This window comes from Manis pentadactyla, chromosome X, assembly GCF_030020395.1.
Source record: "Manis pentadactyla isolate mManPen7 chromosome X, mManPen7.hap1, whole genome shotgun sequence".
NCBI classification, from domain to species: Eukaryota; Metazoa; Chordata; class Mammalia; order Pholidota; family Manidae; genus Manis; species Manis pentadactyla.
Window position 1 is genome coordinate 56,331,415 of NC_080038.1, and position 6,000 is coordinate 56,337,414.

At 54.2% G+C, this 6,000-nt stretch overlaps 1 protein-coding gene across 6 annotated transcripts in view; it reads right to left on the bottom strand.

The window, feature by feature from the left end:
* Positions 1-5,329, bottom strand: part of AMER1 (APC membrane recruitment protein 1) — a 176,434-nt gene extending 171,105 nt beyond the window's left edge. For 2 of the 6 annotated variants that reach the window (XR_008995126.1, XM_036892745.2), the window contains exon 1: positions 5,084-5,316. The gene's annotated coding sequence lies outside the window, so the exon portion shown is untranslated. Of the gene's footprint in view, positions 1-5,005 lie in introns of all 6 variants that reach the window. The other 4 variants (XR_005026300.2, XR_008995127.1, XR_005026301.2 and 1 more) reach the window with 4 other exon arrangements.
* Positions 5,330-6,000: the final 671 nt, after the last annotated feature.

Consider the following 6,000-nt stretch of genomic DNA (forward strand, 5'->3'; position numbering starts at 1 on the left):
GCCAATGGGTTTCAGCTCCAGGCAAGTTTGCTATGGATTCAATGTGACCAGAGAAAATTGACAGCACAATGCTCTTTGGGGTGAAAGCGTTATACCCAACTTTATTTCCAGGTGGCAGGTCAGTCACTAGAACCTCATTCACTCAGAGCGAGTCTGTATGCAGCAAGCCAGTCTCTGCCTCTGGGCCCCTCTGTCCGTACAGCTGTTCTCTGGGCTTCTTTGCACAGCTGTCCCACACAGCCGTCCTCTGGGCCTCTCTGTGCAGTCATCCCGCATGGCCGTCCTCTGGGCCTCTGTCCTCGGCGCTGCCACCACTCCAGCCTCTGCTCTGCTCTCCTGCAGGTTGCAGTCCTGCCACCATGTCACGCCCTGAGCACTGGGCAGAGCTCTTTATATAGAGTCAACATCCATGTATTGCCCACAGGTGTGCAGTGAGCTAGTCAACCATGGCCAGGTGAGAATCCTGGCCACAGGAACTCTCATTTTATCCACATCCTCTGTGAGAGGACAGGTAAGAAAACTGAGGCTTGGAAGGGGATCAAAATCAGTGTTCTTAGGGGAAGAAGCTTTGAACTGGGGGCCAGGAGCTTTGTGCTCCTGTGTAACCTTAGGTAAATGCCTTTCCTGTTCTGGGCCTGTTTCCCCATCTAGAAATAAGAGATTGGACCATGGGGTCCACTTGCCTCACACTGAATGAGAATCTGGGGGAAGGGTAGCCCTGTGCCCAGTTTACTAGGGCTGCTGAGTCAGAAGGCATGGTGGGGGCATGTGATTTTGGGGGTGCACTGCAACTCAGACACTCTTCAAGCCTCCCACCTTCAAACCCACCCAATATTTCAGTCTTTCAAAATGGCACTAGGCCTTTCCTGTATGTCCAGGGGGCAGGGACCAGAATTGGCCTGGCCCAGCCCTCTCTCCCCTTAGAATGCTACAGCCCCCAGCAAGGAGGGCCAAGGAGTGCTGGCTGGAGAAGGGGGGTTAATATCTGCTTGGAAGCCCAGCAGAGGGAAAAAAAAACCTGCATGCGATGAAAGAACTAAAGGTTGTGCACCAAGAAATTCAGATCAAAATTCACAAAGGCTCTTGCAGCACCAGTGTGCCTGCCTGTGACTCCACCAAGCCCCCTCGGGCCATTGTCCATATTATCCCTTAATCCCCAGAGGGTAGGCGCTGGGGAGTAATGCACCTTCACTCATCTGGCCCCTGCACCTCTGCAGTGGTTCTGGTTTCCCTGTCTGCTTGCTGAAGATACATTTATACATGTACAGGTTTGAAAAATAACACCAGAGAGATGAAAGTCTCTGTGATTATTTAATTCAGAGAACAGAAGACAGGGGTAGGAGAGACTGTGTAGTGTCCATGAAATCTCCAAAAGATTGTTAAGCAGAAGAGCAATGGTGGGGTCAGCTTCTCCTAACCCTTTCCCCAACACACACACACACACACACACACACACTGTTTAAGTATAGCATGAGGATCTCAGAGAAAGAAGTTTCTGGTGGTGAGATGGGTGATCCAGGAATGAGTGACCCAGGGAGGCTATCAAATGCCTCCTCTGGGGACTTTACCTTGTCACCTAGTTTAAACTGATAGAATAACATTGGGCATGCTTTCTAACCTCAAGTAGCCTATCTCCCTCTTTGGTTCTACAAGCAAGCTGGTGACCTGCCAGGCTTGCTCCTATTTCTCTCATTCCCTTATTCCCCTGGACCAGTGGAGTGCGGCTGTTCCCTTACCACTACACACACACTTTCTGAGAGTGTAAATGTAGCAATTGATGAATTTTTAATACCTCCACTATACTGGGAGAGAATCATTGGATCTCCAACTTCTTCCAATTACCTCCATTTGCTCTGAAACTTTCAGTCCCTGACAGGCTGCAGATCAAGACCAAGAAGCAAAAGAGACATGAAAGGAGAGAAGGGGTTCCCAGATGGGCCCCCCAGATCTAGAAATGGGTGAGGTGAAATTGGAGTTGGTTAATGAGATTTGTGGAGGCTGCTGAAGACAGTGAGGTATAATGGAAAGAGCTACTGAAAAGGAGGTAGTAGCCTATTCCTAAATGCTGCATAACCTTAAGCAAGTCCCTGTTGCTTTCCAGGGCTCAGAATTTCCATCTTATAGATATAAGCACTGAAGTTCAAATTGGTACTCCCTGAAGGCCTGTCCAGCTGGGAGGAAGGGGATCAGCAGAGGCCTGGGGGATACTTAGCCTCCACCACATTGTTATGTACAGGCTCCCTCCTTTCCCCCACCTCATGCAAGGCTAAAGGTAGGCTGACATGGTACAATCTCCCTCTAGAGAAAGCTTGCTCTCCAATTCAACTTCCAGATCCAAAGGTGGCCTCTTAACTACCTGATTTAGGACATACATCCAATCCCTTTCTAAAACTACATTTTATCGTGTTACAGTTGCACACACAAAAAATCAAGGTCTCCCTATTCCCCATTCTTTGATGGTCCCTTCTCTGCCTTCCCCAAAATCAGATCCCCATTCTACAGTTTGGCACTTGGGAACCTCCCATCATTGGGCACCAACTTCCTCCCTACCTTACAGTCATAGAGTCTCAACCTGAAAAGACTCAGTCACCTCTCTCAGCCTGTCTTCCAGTCATATCCTCCCATTCCTAATTTTGCTTATACCACTACCCTTTGCCTAGCCAAACCCCTCTACTTTCTGCAAGCTTCCCAGGATGATTCCTCTGTGTATACATATCTCTCATCTCTCTCCATAGTAGTTTGCCTCTAGGCTCATGATTCAGTGACCACAGGTTTGTGGAGTCTGGGGTCTCGGCAGTCTAGATCCTGAACTTGTTGTGAGAGGGAGACATGATAATTTATTTTATCATTGTAGTTGAACCAGTGTAGTTGAACCCATCCCTATTCTCCATTCTCATTAGATATACTCAATAAATATCTAAGCTTTGAGTATCATTGCTTTAATCACTTTCATATGGATCAGGACAAGTGCAATTTGGAGAGGTAAGGGTATTCTCAAAAGTTCTACAAAAGCAGCAAGTCCTTCTGGAGCACTCATGCATTTGCTAGGCATTGAAGGGTCTGTGGCTGAGTTTTAGGCCTCATTTAAACCACTGACATATTCCAAGAGAACCCAAACATCCATACCAGGGAGACAAAGCAGAGGCAGAGAAATTTAATTATAGTCTGAGTTCTAAGAAGAGGTCATCATGGGTTGTGAAAGACAAGCAGGAAAAGGTACTGAGGAGAAGGTGGGCCCAGAGTCTGACAGGAAAGAGAATTTGGACAGTGGAGGTTGGGTAGGCTTGCGTTGTGGGAGGAGAGTTATAGGGGGCAGACATGTGAGGTGGCAGTTGGTTTGAGGCAGGTCAAGGGGCAGGTCCAGCCCAGGGCTCAAGATGCCCAGCTGCAAGTAGGGGGTTTGTGTTGGTGCCTGGTCAAGGTGGGAGGTAGTGTGGTATCTGCAGTCCTGGTTGGTGTCAAAAAGGTCCCCAAGCTAGCCTTCCCCCAAGTGAAAGATTTATTGGGTCTCAGTATCTCATTTCAAAGGTACCCAGACTTTGCTTCGGCCTTTGAGCCCAGAGTTCTCCACCCTCAGAGGTTGGTCAGAGGTCCAAGAAGAGCCTTCCAAGCCTTTGGTTGCTCCCTCTCTCCTGTTCCTCAGAAAGACCTAGAGTGCATTGCCAGAGGCACGCCAGCTGTAAGGTGAGTGAACTGTGGATGGGGCCAAATGAGGGGAGCTGCACTGGGGGAGGGGGCTCTGGAATCCCCTGGGGTGGGGCGGGAAGTTCAACAGCACAGTGTCCTTCACCAGGTCCAAACCCACACCTATGCAGCAGGCAGGCAGGGCCTCAGAAGGTGGTGTTTCTATGCGGGACAAGGCTTCCCTGACCCCAAGGCCCACACCAAAAGGAGCCTGGCCAGATGAAGGCCAGCTCTGCGGGTTCAATCCCGCTGCAGTCTGCGCAGGTGGGTTGTGGCGCAGCTTGGTGGGCATAGTCCCTCCTCTCCAGGGACCCTACGCAAAGTCTCGCAGTCAGGAGGTCACCAGTGTCAGAGGTACCTGCAGCAGACAATGACAGTGGCCTGGAGGGCTGGATATTTTAAGAAACTGCGAAGCTGGAGGGTTTGGCTCTCTCTCTAGCTCTCATACACCCCCAGACGATGCGTTCCCTACTACAGTAATTACTCCCTTGGCCTCTGGCACAGAATCCCCCCCCCGCCCCCTGCCGCCAAGCCCGGTGCTTATCGCATTTTTTAAACGGGAGGTTGGGGAGAAAAATCAGGCCAGTGCCCTCCAAGGGGAGAAAAGGCGAGCTGAGGTGAGAGGCAAAGCGGTTTTGCAGCTCTAACCCAAAGACTAGCGTGAGCTGTAGCTCTAACCCAAGGTCCAGATAGACCTCTCTTGCCAGTCCGCCTGCCCGCGGGGGCGGGCGCCAGATGCGCCTGGAGGCCCAGGAGCAGGGGGCGCGTCCGTTGAGGCCGCAGGGCCAAGGTTGCGAAGAGACGTGGGCAGCCCAGAGGCCCAACTGAGCTACCCCGGGGAAGAGGCAGACAGTGTGGATTCCCCAATCCACGCCAGAACCGGTATCCGTCGGCCCAGGCCAGCGCTCTGGCTTCCTCCTCATAGGAAGGGAGACGCAGGAGAGGCGCAGGGGAGGAGCGGCAGCCGGGCCGCTGAGCTGACCGATACTCGCATAACACAGCTGTTCCAGCTAATGTGCTACAACAAAGCTGCGGAGCTCCTGGCCTACAAATGCAACGCTGGGAATGCCGGCTGGTGGCTCCCCTCCAGGGACCTTAAAGCAGCACGTGGGGGCCCCATCCCCTCCTCCCTCTTGAGCCTGGAGGCATGGCCCAAGCTAGCCCGCCTCTGCCCGCCCTTTTCTCCCCCCACTCTAGCGGCGGTCGCCCAGCGCCCAGGGTACTCTGCTCTGCCCCTCACCGGACAGTTCTCAAAGCGGGTTTCAAGGGGGAGCATAGAGCAGCCAGGACGCCGACCCGCCAGGCCCTTAGTGCCTCTCACCAGGCGGCCAGAGCGGAGCACGCGGGACTGCACCAGACGACTGGCAGGCGGAGGCTCCTGGCTGAGCGCAACGCTTACCCGGCCCGGTCCGGTTTCCAGCCCGGTTATTGTCTGCTGCGCAACCCTGCCTGGGGTTGGAGACTTGGCTGCCGCTACTGAGAGAACCGCCACCGCTGCTCCTGCTACCGTCGCCGAGACTCCAGCCACCTCCTGCATAGGCTCCCCTTTCCCCAGGATCTGGGAAGCTCCCCCATATCCCCACCCCCGCTACCCTGACCCCACATCCAAAGGGTGGGCGTCCGCGCCCTGATTGACAGGCGTGTGGCCCAATCGCTACGGTGGGAAGGCGTGCCCCAGCCAGGCACTGTTTTCCTTGGTGTGTTTCTCTTTAAATTCAAATGAGCGGCGGGCGTGGTGTTGGCAGAGGGCGGGGAGGGTCAGGAACCTCTTGCTGGGACTTCTCACTCCCGCCCCGACGCTGGGCGGGTTGTTAGAGTTGAGAATGCGAGCTCGCGGGGCCGGTCTCTCCCGGATGGGGCTCGCCAGAACCCTGGAGCTCGGTTTCGGTTTTGCAGGCGTTCCCATTTCCGTGGCCGCTGAGCAATCGCGCCGCGACCCCCTGGCTGCCTCCCAGCAGTTTATCCCTGAGCTGCAGGCGGGCAGGGAGAGGCGGGGCGGAGAGGTTGTGGAGCCCCGGGAATGCAGAGACCTTTGGTACCTCGCCGGGCCCAACCTAAGGCATAGAGACGGGGCCGCGCGGCGTGCTCCCACAGGCCGCACAGAGGAGGTTCTCACCTGCCGGAAAATACAGTTGCAGCGCCCGCGACCCGGCTTCATTTCCCTCTCTGGCACACCAGGGCCCTGAGGGACCATCGAAGCCAACTTCACCCATTACCGAAGGGCCTGTTGCTGACCAGAGGAGGCACGGCGCTTCCCCTTGTCACCCAATCCGCCAACAATAGAGACAGATTTGGAATTCAACGCCGGGCTCCCCC